Source organism: Gossypium hirsutum, chromosome A10, assembly GCF_007990345.1.
Source record: "Gossypium hirsutum isolate 1008001.06 chromosome A10, Gossypium_hirsutum_v2.1, whole genome shotgun sequence".
Lineage (NCBI taxonomy): Eukaryota > Viridiplantae > Streptophyta > Magnoliopsida > Malvales > Malvaceae > Gossypium > Gossypium hirsutum.
In genome coordinates, this window is record NC_053433.1 from 29,536,707 (window position 1) to 29,551,101 (window position 14,395).

At 35.5% G+C, this 14,395-nt stretch overlaps 1 non-coding gene across 1 annotated transcript; it reads left to right on the forward strand.

The window, feature by feature from the left end:
* The first annotated feature begins 11,284 nt into the window (after positions 1-11,284).
* LOC121209247 (small nucleolar RNA R71) lies at positions 11,285-11,391 on the forward strand. The gene has a single exon (XR_005904364.1). It is a non-coding gene; the product is annotated as a small nucleolar RNA R71 (small nucleolar RNA).
* Positions 11,392-14,395: the final 3,004 nt, after the last annotated feature.

A 14,395-nucleotide genomic window follows, 5' to 3' on the forward strand; every position in this document is an offset into this window, starting at 1 on the left:
CCAAAACTAAAATGGGCTTAGGCCCAGATTACGTTTAATTGATGACTGTTGTTTGACTGTATGCATGTCTTCTCTGAGGATTACACACTGAGTTTACGTAAACTCAGCCCTTTTTGTTTTAACTGTACAGGTAATCCCTAGACTTAGACGGACCGGTACGGTGGAGGACTCAACGATGACCACATGTTTATTTACACTGCTTAAAGTTCATGAATGGTTTTACTCTGTATGTTTATGGGTTATTTCGGATGTAATTTGGAACTTTTGGATAGTTTGCATTCATTTTAGGATTTTTAACGGTTTTCATAATCTTTCAAACTGCAACGAAAACTCGGGATTTATTAAACACAGTGTTTTCCCTAAACGCAAATGATTTCCTTTAAATTTCACGGCTGTAAAAGCTTCCGCTATGGAATATGTATTTAAACGAATCAAACTAACAAGAAAAATAGTTTTGAAATGGATGAAAGTTAAAAAAAGGGCAAATAAATGGGAATGATTTAACTTGATAAGTTTGATTTCAATTTCTATTCCATGTGACATCGCTAGATTTGGCTATAATGTCTAGGTCGGGTTTGGGGTGTTACAATATAGCTTAGTAAGCTTGTATGAAATAAATTTAGTCTTAACATGAATATAAAAATCATCAAATTGAACATATCAACATGTAGTTCATTTAACTAGCAAACCTTTCACATTTTCAATCAGAATCTTATGTATGAACTTCACAACTTCTTCGATTTAAGCTTATACGGTTCATGTACATACCTGTACCATCTCGTATCAATCTCATACATACCCATTCAACCATTCGAAATACTATCAGATACATGGGAAACTCACACCTGAAGTGCCACATATATAGCCAAAGCTATCTCAATCTTATATCACCTATACTACTCCCACTAGAGCTATCAACGGGCCTGCTCACACAAGCTATCAGTCAAGATATAGCTACATGGTGCTGCTCACACAAGCTGTCAAGTAACTACAACACAGGCCGGTATACTCATCCACTAGTAGGACATACAAGACTAGCATTCGGATCACATAATCACAATAACCCCTAATGACATGTCATTCGTATCCTAATCTATTCCTAAGGTTCAACTGGGATTTTCATGTTTGTTGAATCATCATCGAATATGTTCTTTGAACCCAGGATTTTCATGTTTATTGAATCATCATCGAATATGTTCTTAGTCTTGTATTCATATTTTATGCAATATCAAAGCATTTAAAATATAGTCACAATGAAACTTATTACATATGAACTTACCTCAAATGTAAAAATGGCTAAATTGATCGATTGGCCGAGAACTTTGTCTTTCCCTCGATCTAGATCTGAGTTTCACTTTTCTTGATCTAAATGTAATCAAAATTAACTTATTTAATTATCTTTCTATTCAATTTTGTCCAAAATTCACATTAAACCACTTTTACACATTTCCCCCCAATGTTTAAAAACTTTTAAAATTTAGTCCGTATTTCATAAAATCAAAAATTCATGAAATTCAATACTAAACCATGCTAGCTGAATTACTATTATGTCCCTAGCAACCCATATTTTTCATTTATTTCACATTTTTATCACAGAGTTTCCACATTTCAGAATTTAATCCCTAATTTGCATTTTTACTAAAAATCACTTAACAAAAGTTGTATAATTCACAACAAACATTCATAATCTATGAAGAAACTTTAAAAATCATACATATTCATCAATGGCAACATCCTAAACCTTTAACAACTTTGCAAATTAGCCCCTAGTTAGCTAGATTGTAACAGCCCGTTTTTAGCTAAATTGAAACAGTGGTTTCGAGACCACAAATCTGAATTCAAAAAAATTATTTTATTATTATTTTAATATTTTCAAGTGATACTAGAGTTGTGTGAAATTTTCGTAAATAAATTTTATCGTTTAAGTGTTTAATTCGGTAAAAAGGACTAAATCGCGTAAAGCATAAAATTTGTGTTCTATAAGCTAAAGGTGTCAAATAGCTATAGAACTTAAAATTGAAGGTCATTATGTGGTAAATAGGCAACTTATGAAATAGTGTATGATAGTGGAGTGGCAATTGGTGTTATTATTAATGTTTTTAAAGGGTAAAAGGGTAAATATGTAATTAAAGTTAATAATAAATAAAACAAAGCCAAATATCATCATCTTCCATCCATTTACAACCAGAAATAGGGTTTAAAACAACCATTGAAGATCTTGACATTTGGCCATGGTGTTTTTGCTCAAATAGGTACAGTTTTAACTCCGTTTTTAATAATTTCTATGTTTTTGAGCTCGTTGCGGCTTAATCTAGCTAGCCCGTATCACTGTTTTCGAAACTATTATTGATTTGGAATGATGGAATTTTTGAATGCTTGGTTATTTAGATATTTTATGATAGTTTATTAATGTTTGAAGCTAGATATACAAGTTTTATAAAATGATTTTTGACAAAAATGCAAATTAATGATTAAATTGAGAAAAGTGTAAAATTCATGGTTAGATGTGTGAATAAACTAAAAATATGGGCTGCTAGTAGTTTGGGTAAAATTCGGCTAGCATGAGCTTTTCCTTAATTGCATGAATTTGTAATTTTATGTGATAAGGACTAAATTGCAAAAATGTGAAATAATAGGGGCAAAAGTGTAATTTTGCCAGAATGTGTAAATTGTGTTAAATTGAATGAATTAATGATTAAATAAGTAAATTTTTTTATTATATAGATTGAAGAAAATGAGATTCAGATCTAGAACGGGGGAAAATAAAGTATCGGATTAGTCGACCTAATTCATCATTACAGCGAACGTGGTAAGTTTGTATGCTAATAAACGTACTTAAATTGTGTTATAAACGCTTATTTATTATTGAATTGAATTGAATGCTGAATGGTCATGATTATGAGCAAGAATTGACAGAGTTATGACATCCGAAAGTCCCATACGAACCTAGGAATATTATAGGATACAAATGTCATGACATTAGGATTACCGAGATGAGATTACATGTAAGACCATGTCTGGGACATTGACATCATTATATGATTTCGTGTAAGACTATGTTTGGAAATTGGCATCGATATGAGATAACATGTAAGACCATATCTGGGATATGACATTGTATGAGCTTTATGTGATATCCAAGTATCCTTAGCGATTTCGAAGGGTTCACCAGGCATAGTCAAGACGAGAGTGGAAGTATGATCGAAGTAAGTAATACAGGTACATACAGAACCTATGTGAGAATTGAATGAAAGTAAATTGGTGAGTTCATATTGTATCATGTATATTAAATAAGAAAGAATTGTGTATAAGTTTGTTTCATGTCAAAATGTATTTTTTGGCTATAACGAAATATGAATTGAATGATATGTGAGATATGAATTATAGTTGTTTTAACTAAATATACATATGGCACATAGTGTATGAAACACCGTTATTTGATGATATTTCACATAATTCACTTGGCTAAGGAAAAGGTGATGAATATTGAATTGAATAAATGTTGAGTTATTAAATGAAAAATATGAATTAAGAAAGGTAAGTTACTGAATAAGACTATAGCTAGGCTAAGGCAATCGAATAAAAAAACCATAGCTGGACTATGACAATTGACTAAAAAGACAATAACTAGTTTATGGCACGTGAAAGAAAAACCACGACAAGGCCTTGGCAATGTATGTGTAAGACCATAGTTTGACTATGGCATTGGAAAATTGAAAAATTTATACCATAAGCACTTATAAACCAGAGAGGTTTGGTAAGAGTATGGGTGATAAATAGAAAGGTATCGGTACAGGTATGTATGGAAAACTACTCAAGTATCGAGTTATATGAAGTTGAGAACTTGTGAATGAGGACATGAATAATTTGATGTTAGCTCATGAATTGATGTTTTAAATGTTAATGATTTATCTATTTCGAATTACTATATGAATGTTGTGATCATTTTAGGCTCACATACGAACTTACTAAGTTGTGACGCTTACTTTGTCTTTTTTTTATGTTTTATAGTGTTTCAGACGTTCGCTCGGGTTAGAAGTCAACAGAGATCGCATCACACTATCCGGCTATTGATTTTCGATATTTTTTACACTTTGTGGCTTGGTTATATGGCATGTATAAGCTATGATCTTTTTAATATGGTAGTCAGAAATGTATATGGTCATTTGAAATGGCTTATTAATGATTTTGGGCTGATGATTATAATGTGGCCTTATGGTTTGGCATGGTTGGTATAAAATGTGTATTTGGCTTATGTTATGTATTTGTGGTTTGGCTTGGAATGCAAATGTGGTAACGATGTAGTTTAAGAAGTGGCATGTACTGGTATAAGTTTGAGATGATGCATCGATAAGCTTTGGTTTGGTTATAGGTTGAATGATATGGTTGGTTATTTAGTTTGAATTTGAAACATATGAAAAATGTTAAAGATAATAAATGATTCATGTCTGTTTTGGTATCTGTTTTGGTTAAGAAATGGTTGAGATTTTAGAAGTGAAATGTAATGATTCAATATGGTATAATTTATGCTGGAAATGGTCACTTTTGGTTGCTTATTTGGTTGTATATTTGGTACCACTTAGATGCCTTAGGATGCATGTGAATTAAGTGGAAAAAAAATCACTTATAATAAGCCTATTTTCGTGCCACACGGTCGAGCACACGGGCCTGTGACTCGATCGTGTGACCCTTGATGCTTAATTAAAACAAGTCAGTAAGTTACACGGCTTAGACACACGAACGTGTCTACTGGCCGCGTGTGGCACACGGGCTGTGATTGCAATTTTCGTGTGAAAGGTTTTAAATATTTATAAAGAATCGTTCTTGAAACTAACTATTATCACGATGTAGGCAAGTGTACCTATTGGTAGTATAGTTTTAGCAAGACCAGATTGTCGAACCCAAAGGAACTAAAAGTACTGGTAATGACTGTTTTTTTATTATCTAGCCTAAGAATATGGGGGGTTTTGTTTTGACTAACAAATTATCTAAACTAAGAATTCGCAGAAAGTAAAATTGGGGGATTACTTTTGGAAAAAGGATTGAATTAAGACAATACCTAAGGAAAAATCCACCTAGACTTTACTTGTTATTCTGGCTCCGAATCAGACGATTTATTCATTTAACTTGTCCCGTAGAGATCCCTAAGTTATGTTATTATCCCTATTCAGGACTAATAACGTCTAATCCCTACATTGAATAATTGAGCCTTTTCTCTAATTAACACCCTAGGGTTGCATTAACTCGATCTATGGATCCCCTTATTAGGTTTCACCCTAATCCGGCAAAATCTTGTCACCCAATGTCTAGGCGCGTAGTCAACTCTGCTTAATTATGACAAATGTACTATTAGACAGGGTCTATTCCTCCTCTAAATAAGAGCTTATCTTGAATCAGTATATTGTGATATCAAAACAAGAATTAAGAATACATATTAAGAACAAGTTAAATATTTATCATACAATTCAGAAAATAATAACAAGATTCGTCTTAGGTTTCATTCCCCTTAGGTATTTAGGGGATTTAGTTCATAACTAAAAAGGAAAACATCTCAGAAGAATAAAGAATACAAAACATAAAAAAAAAACCCAAAACTCCTGAAGGGAAATTGAGGGGAGATCTTCAGTTTTGATGGTGAATCTGGCTTCTGAGATGGATCAATCAGATTCCCTTGAGTAGTTCCCTACCTCCTTCTCTCCGTGTGGCTTTTTACTCTTCCTTTAGGGTGTATTTATAGGCTTTAGAATGCCTAAAAGCCCTCAAAATTAGCCTTTTCCGAATTGGACTCAACTTGGACTTGGCAGAGACACACCCGTGTGAGTCATGCTTCGATTCTTCCAGATTGACACGACCGTGTGGTATGCCCGTGTGAGGAAGTCCAGGTCGTGTTGATTTCATACTTTGGCCTATTTTCTCCATTTTTGGCTCGTTTCTCGCTCCTTTTGCTCTCCTATGCTCACCTAAGTATAAAACATGAAATTAAGGCATTAGGAGCATCAAATTCACCAATTCTAAGGAAAAATCATCCATAAAATGTGCTAAGCATGGGGTAAAAATATGTATAAATTACGGTTTATCAAATACCCCCACACTTAAGAATTTGCTTGTCCTCAAGCAAAATTCTCAACTTATAATCAAAATAAGTTCTTCTCAACCTATAATTTCTATGGATAATATCTCGAAATAATCCACAAGTAATCATATATTGATAATTCAACTAAAAGAACATCAAAGTTTCAAACATTCCAAGTTAAGCATTTTATCCTGAAAACATAGGTGTCTCTCTTCATATAAGTAATTAGCTTTGATTCAGAATATCACAGAGTTTCACATCCTTACTAAAGATTTACTCAAATAACTCGAGGTGTTTAAGGACAGTAAATGAAGCACTCAATAGTCAATAATGGAAAGTCATTACCATAGGCTTGCATGAAAATCAAATCTCCACCACTTATAAATTGAGATGAAGCATCAATCAAAAGGTCTTTATAGGGTTATAACGCTGCTTGGTTAGGGGGTGCGGTCATAAGCTGAAAGAAAAGGTTAGAATCGAGATTGAATTGAAAAATTGCCTAACTAGAAAAATAGCTGGTCATCAATTGCGTACAATAGAGCTTTTCTCAGAATATGGAATTTAACTTCTTTGGCTCAGAAGATTACTACTACTAAGATGTATACATTTTTTTTCAAGAACAAGTTAAATTAGAAAGTATAATAAAACATAGCTAAGCAACTATTTTAATTTCAATCTCGACAAAAATAGGGATCAAATTAATTTAAGGGATTTCAACAATAATGGGTTAAGGGTTAATATTAAAGGTAATACAAGAAATGGCTTGTTAGCTCAATTAGGTTTACTAAGGGTTAATCGTGGAGGTAGGCTTTTCATGGCATGAGTGGGTTAATCCTAAGTGCCTTTCTCATTTTGACATATCAAATCAAAAAGTGTGGTCTTAACATGCATAACCAAGCAAGTTCTAGAATAACAGTTTCAATTACTGATGCACTCAAAGCAATAATAAAAGTGAGCATGAAAGAATTAATAGATGCTCAAAAGGCTCAAAAATCTCACAAAAATTATGGCTTTTTGATGTTTAAAACTTGTGAATTCCAACTCAAAGTAACACCTAAACTTTGGGGAAAACAACCTAAAATTTTAAATTCTTAAAAATCAACTTATCATGCTTGATTCCCTAATGTCTTAAAGTTTAAACAATCAATGCATAAATGCCTATGTTTTAGTTCAAGATATATCAATCAAAATCATAAATCAATCAAAATTTATCCTAAATATGATATGAGAGCTTTTTAAGAGAACAAGGCAATCATTCACGGATTTTTCTTGATAATGAAATGATTATCCCCCCACACTTAAGATGTACATTGCCCTCAATGTACAAAGATAGATATAAAAATATAAAAGTAAGATAGCGAGAGGAGTGAAACTTCCTGAGTGATGAATGAATTTCCTTGAACTAGAGTTTTGGAGAATAGCCAGTGTGAGGGTGGAGAAGGATACTCCAGCGGTGGTAGAGGTTTATTAGTCCATAAGTCCTGCGCAGAAAGAATATTATATCTAAAGTTGGTTATGATCTTGGTCGAGTAGGACATGGTAGTCGTAGAGAACCTTTCCCAGTGGAGTTTGGAGTTCCTGAGTAATAGTGAGCTGTAGAGCTCTTTATAACTGTGATAGAATCAGGAACTCTTTTAGGAAATATATAAGGAAGGGTAAGTACTCAATAGGAATTAGCCAAAATTAAAAATTGTAAAATAATAATTATAAGTCCTAATAAAAATAAGGTGAAAGAAAAATAAAAAATAATCTTAAAACAAAATAAAAGTAAAAAAAATAAAATAATAAATAAATGTTTTTAAACATATTCATCGCTAAATGGTTCGCGAGGTGAGGGTAGCGATGAGATGTGGAGGTGCTGACAAATCTGCTGTAGAGTAGCATCAATGTTGTCAAATCTTTGAAAACACTACTGCTCGAATCGAGTGAGGCGCTCAGAGATGTCAGCATATGAAGCCGCTGCATGAACTGGACGAGAGGGTAGTGGTGGCTGAGACGGTGGGACCCGAGGAAGATGACACTCCCTTCCTTTTCTTTGAAGCAGGGACAGCGGTTTTCTTTTCTCATGAAGACGACATTGTATACCTGCAGGCAAAACCATTATTTCATTGTGAGGAATGTTCAAGGTAATACAAAAGCAAATCCAAAAAGGCAGAAGTCATAAATTAGAACTAATAATCTCAGTCACAACTACTAGCAAACTTAATCAAAAATAATTTTATGGGTATCATTAGCATGACAATAGTATAAGTTTCCTAAAAAAAATGGCAGATAATTCAATGTTAGTGCATTTTATTGATGGAGAATATCAACCCAAAAGTTTTGAGTATTTTCACTTTAAACTAATAAAATGTAGCAGATAAATCATGCAACGAGGAAGAACTTCAATATGAAAAGATAATAACTACTCTGGATATGAAATGTGAGTGACAAAGAGATGAAAATAAAATGAAAAATATAGATTACTATGATAAATAGCATTATAAATCAATGAAATAAAAGAGAAAGCAGTAAACAAATGCTAAAGGAGATAGATTGGGTGTCAAAAATGAACCTGGAAGCGGCACACGGGCGTGGCGGGGAGGGTGTGTGGACTTGCAGCGGCTAGGGCTAGGGTTTTTGGGTGAAGAAGACAATGAATAGTGCAGGCTATTTATAGATTTTTGGGGCACACGGCCATGGAACACGTCTGTGTTCCCCAATTTTAGCCCGTGTGATTCACGAATTTTGAATTTGGACGCTTCTGACAATTGTCCCACGCCCGTGTTCCTTAGGCGTGTTGGTTCACACGGCCATGTCACACGACTGTGTCTGGCTTTGTTCGCTTCTCCCACACCCGTGAATGTAGCCCCATGCCCGTTTTCATTTAACAGGTTCCACCACGGGTGCTAGACACGGGCGTATTGCATGCCTGTGTTAATTTGATAGGTTCGGCCACGGGTTCAAGGCACGTGCATGTCGCAGGCCCGTGTTGTTTTGGCAAGTTCGCCCACGGCCATGTCGCACGGCCTTGGCGATGTGTCGTAGCCCGTGTTGGGGACATCTTTGCCCTATTTCCACACGGTCATAAGCACGCCCGTGTGCTTGGCTGTGTCTAGGTGGTAAACCTATATTCAAGATCTCTGTTAGTAAGTTAGGTGTTAAATACTAAAATTTAAAGAAATTAATATTGTTAGTGCTCGAGTTGCCTCCCGAGAAGCGCTTATTTATAGTCTAAGCTCGACTTACCTCATTGAATGGTCATGGTGGTTCGAGGAGTTTATACTCTTCATTCCTGCTATCATTATCATCAAAATAAGGTTTTAGACGGGCATTATTTACCTTAAAAGTGCTGAACTTGGGATGGCTTACCTCTACTGTACCAAATGGAAAAATACTAAGTACCGTAAGAGGGATGTCTCATTGGGTTTGGTAGTGACAATGTGAGGATCCGCGGCATCTAATAAAACTCTATCTCCAACCTTAAGTTGATTTGGAAAGGTAGTGAGCTCGTTTTGGCATAGTTTTGGTTTATCGTTTGTTTTCGGTTTATGCATCCACCATTCATCTAGCTCCTCGACTTGTAGCCTTCGATCTTTATGAATAGATCCTCTACTATTGCTTGAGAATGGCTCATGTGCTTCCTTCAGACTCATTTCCTGCAAAGTAGGTTACACCATATTCTCAGTTTTAGTAGAATGGTTTAGACGATCACCTTCAATTTTTGATGTGGCACCAGAATTGCGAGCTTGAAGGGTGATTGTTTCATCTCCCACACAGAGTGTGAGCTCACCTGTGCCAACATCAATAATCATTTTAGCAGTTGCTAAAAAGGGCCTTCCTAAAATCAAAGGAGTGTTGCTATCCTCCTCTATGTCTAAAACAATGAAGTCAACGGGAAATGTAAATTTATCGATTTTAACTAGCACATCTTCAATAATACCTTTAGGGAATCTTATAGTTTTATCTGCTAATTGAATACTCATCCTAGTCTGTTTGGGTTTCCCAAGACCTAATTGTTTGAACATTTTGTAGGGCATGATGTTAATACTAGCCCTCAAATCAGCTAATGCATTATTAACATCTAAACTACTAATTAAGTAAGGAATTGCAAAACTCCCTGGATCTTTAAGTTTGTTGGGTAGTTTATTCTAGAGAATAGCTGAGCAAACTGTGTTTAGCTCCACATGCGATGCCTCGTCCATCTTCCGCTTATTTTCTAAAAGCTCCTTTAAAAATTTCATTGCGTTTGGCATCTGTGATAGAGCTTCAATAAACGGTAAGTTAATATGTAATTCTTTTAAGAGTTTAAGGAATTCACCTAATTGTTCATTTGAGCGGTCTCTCCTTGTCGCATTGGGGTATGGCACACAAGGTTTATATTTGACATTCACCAATTTGTTTTTATTGTGATCTACCTCACCTTAACCTTTACTTACCACATTTTCTTGCCTCAATTCTAGTTCAGGCTCAACAAATCCTTCTTCATCTTGAACATTAATCGCATTGAGCTGTTCCTTTGGATTAGGTTCAGTATTACTTGGCAAGCTCCCTTGTGGTCATTCGGAGATTAGTTTGGAAAGCTGGCCTATCTGAGTTTCGAGCCCTTGGATGGACGCTTGTTGATTTTTAAGTGCTGTCTCGGTATTCTGGAAATGAGTTTCTAACACCGATATAAAATTTGGGAGCATCTCTTCAAGGTTCGGCTTCTTTTCTTGTTGGTAGGGTGGTTGTTGGTAGCTTGGAGGTGGTCTCTGGTTTCCTTGGCCTCCCCATGAGAAATTTGGGTGGTTCATCTAACCTGCATTATAAGTGTTACTATATGGATTGTTTTGAGGTCAAGGATTATTACCCATGTAATTTAATAGCTCGTTATCGATGTTGCGGCCATAAGGTTGGCATTCCGAATGACTTGTTCCACCTCCACTTGCTTCGCACTGCATTACTAGGTGAACCTGTGAAGAACTAAAAAAACCATCAATTTTCTTATTCAAGATTTCTACCTGATAAGAGAGCATGGTGACCGAATCGACGTTATAAACACCGGCTGTTTTCTTTAGCTTTGTCCTCATGACTTACCACTGATAGTTATTCAGTGACATCTCCTCTATAAACTTATAGGCATCTTCAGGTGTTTTACTATTGATGGTTCCACCAGCAGCTGCGTCAACCATTTGTCGAGTCAAATGATTCTGACCATTACAGAACATTTGAACCTATAGCCAAAGCGGTAACCCATGGCGAGGGCACCTTCTCAAAAGGTCCTTGTATCTCTCCCATGCATCGTAGAGTGTTTCTAAATCCATCTGCACAAAAGAAGAGATATCATTACATAATTTAGCCGTTTTAGCCGATAGAAAATATTTTAGTAAAAATTTTTCAGTCATTTGTTCCTAAGTAGTAATTGGCCCTCATGGTAACGAGTTCAACCACTGTTTAGCTTTGTTCCTCAATGAGAAACGGAATAACTGAAGACGAATCGCATCGTCAGAACGCCATTAATTTTAAATGTATCGCATAGTTCCAAAAAGTTTGCTAAATGAGCGTTGGGATCTTCATCCTGCAAACCATCAAACTGAACAAACTATTGTATCATTTGAATTGTGTTAGGTTTCAGTTCAAAAGTATTTGCAGCTACAGCAAGTCTAACTATGCTTGATTCAGTTCCTGTTAAAGAAGGTTTAGCATAATCATACATAGTGAGTGGAGCAGGATTTTGATTAGCCGCAATTGCAGGAGGTAGCTGATTGTCTTGGTTTTCAGTCATCTCTTCGGTTGGGGGTTGGGTATCGTCTTCTTGCTCGTTCTCTGTGTATCTTAGGCTTCGCCTTATTTCTCTTTAGTTTCTGCAAACTGTGCGATCAATTTCTTCGTCAAAAAGTAGTGGTCCTGACAGGTTTCTTCTACTCATAAACTATAAAAACCTGCCAGAAGAAAGAAAAAGAAAATTAGTAAATTAGAATAAAATTTAAAAATAAAATTAGATTGCAAGAAAAATAAATGGCTAAAGTAATAAAAATTGAGTGTTCCTAATATTTTAATTCCCCAGCAACGGCGTCAAAAACTTGATCGCGTGATTTTGTGATAGGTTTTAAATATTATAATTAGTCGTTCTTGAAACTAACTATTATGGTGATGTAGGCAAGTGTACCTATCGAGCAGTAGTATAGTTTTAGCAAGACCGGATTGTCGAACCCAAGGGAACTAAAAATACTAGTAATAACTGTCTTTTTTATTATCTAGCCTAAGAATAAAGAGGTTTTTGTTTTAACTAACTAATTATCCAAACTAAGAATTCACAGAGAATGGAATTGGGGAATTGCTTTTGGGAAAATCGATTGAATTAAGACAATACCTAAGGAAAAATCTACCTAGACTGTACCTGTTATTCTAGCTCCGAATCGGATGATTTATTCATTTAACTTGTTCCGTAGAGATTCCTAAGTTATGTTATTATCCCTACTCAAGACTAATAACGTCTCATCCCTTGATTGAATAATTGAGACCTTTCTCTAATTAACACCCTAGGGTTGCATTAACTCGATCTATGGATCCTCTTATTAGGTTTCACCCTAATCCGGTAAAATCTTGTCACCCTATGTCTAGGCGCACAATCAACTTCACTTAATTATGAAAGATGTACTCTTAGACAAGGTCTATTCCTCCTCTGTATAAGAGCTTATCTTGAATCAGTATCCTGGATATCAAAACAAGAATTAAGAACACATAATTAAGAACAAGTTAAATATTTATCGTACAATTTAGAAAAAAATAACAAGATTTGTCTTAGGTTTCATTCCCCTTAGGTATTTAAGGGTTTTATTTCATAACTAAATAAGAAAACATCTCAGAATAATAAATAATACAAAACATAAAGAAAACCCAAAACTTCTGAAGGGGAAATTGAGGAGGGATCTTCAAACTTGATGGTGAATCTGGCTTCCGAGATGGATCAATTGGCTTTCTTAGAGTAATTCCTTACTCCTTATTTTGTGTCCCCCTTTTCTTCCTGCTCTAGGGTGTATTTATAGTCTTTGGAATGCCTAAGAGCCCTCAAAATTAGCCTTTTCCAAATTGGACTCAACTAGGGCTTGGCAGGGACACGCCTGTGTACGATTACTTCAAGTCGTGCTCGAGCCTGCCGAATTGATATGGCCATGTGGTCTACTCGTGCGAGGAGGTCCAGGCCGTGTTGATTTTGTTCTTTGGCCCGTTTCTCATTCCTTTCGTTCTCCTATGCTCTCCAAATTATAAAATATGAAATTAAAGCATTAGGAGCATCGAGTTCACCAATTCTAATAGGAAATCATCCATAAAACGCATTAAACATGGGGTAAAAATATGTATAAATTATGGTTTATCACTTGTCAATGCAACTCTTGCTTCACCCAAGGCTTCAACCCATCCTTAAACTAGTAGAATGTTTATTTCTCACTCAAGTCAGGTATTTGAAGATCAACTCACTGAAGTCTTTAACATAGTCTCAAGTAGTGCATTCTTGCGTAAGCTAATGCAACTTCACTTAAGCCTCTTCCTCAGCGTATTATTAGTAAAAATACTTCTTCAACTCTCTTTGGAACCCCTCCTAAGTCCCAATTGTGGTCTCACCACATTTCTCATCCATGGACCTACAACGCCACCAAAAGAGAGTGACATCCGTAAAATAGATTGAAGTAGTGTTTATCATTAGTGCAATCATCCTTAATGATCATTGCATAGAAGTACTATTCCATCCCCTAGAGAAAATTGTCCATGTCTCCTGTAGATCTCGTCCCTTTAAACTCTTTCAGTTTGGAAACATCCATGTTACATTACTTAAGAGCTGAAGCCAGCATCTCATTACCTAGAGCAACTTTACAAATAGTGAGCTCCCTCTTGAGATCTGCAACTTGTTCCTTAAAATTTATTACCATGACTTTGAGAGCATCATTCTTTTATGTCAACTTCTTAGTCTAATCATCCATGGAACCATTGGGGGTCTCTCTCATTGCATCCCGACTAGAACTGAGAGCCTTCGGCACATAGTCCTTGTGTTGAACTTTCATCGAGTTTAACTCATCAGTATGTCCCCCAACTACCTTGAGTGTTTCTTTCACATAACCATGGAGTCCCCTAAATTGCTAACTCAGCTTTCCAAAGTCGACTAATATCCCTTGATCTGTTATTTCTCCTAGACCTTCCACGAATCTCCATCAAGACATTCTAATCATCTCCTCCTTTTATTATCTTAATCGGTGCCTTCAAACACGAGCTCTAATACCAACTATTACGAGGCTAAAAATTTAGTCTGGCAAACTACACAGCCTTAGGCTACTTCATGGGTTCAAATCTGCCTAAGTTAAC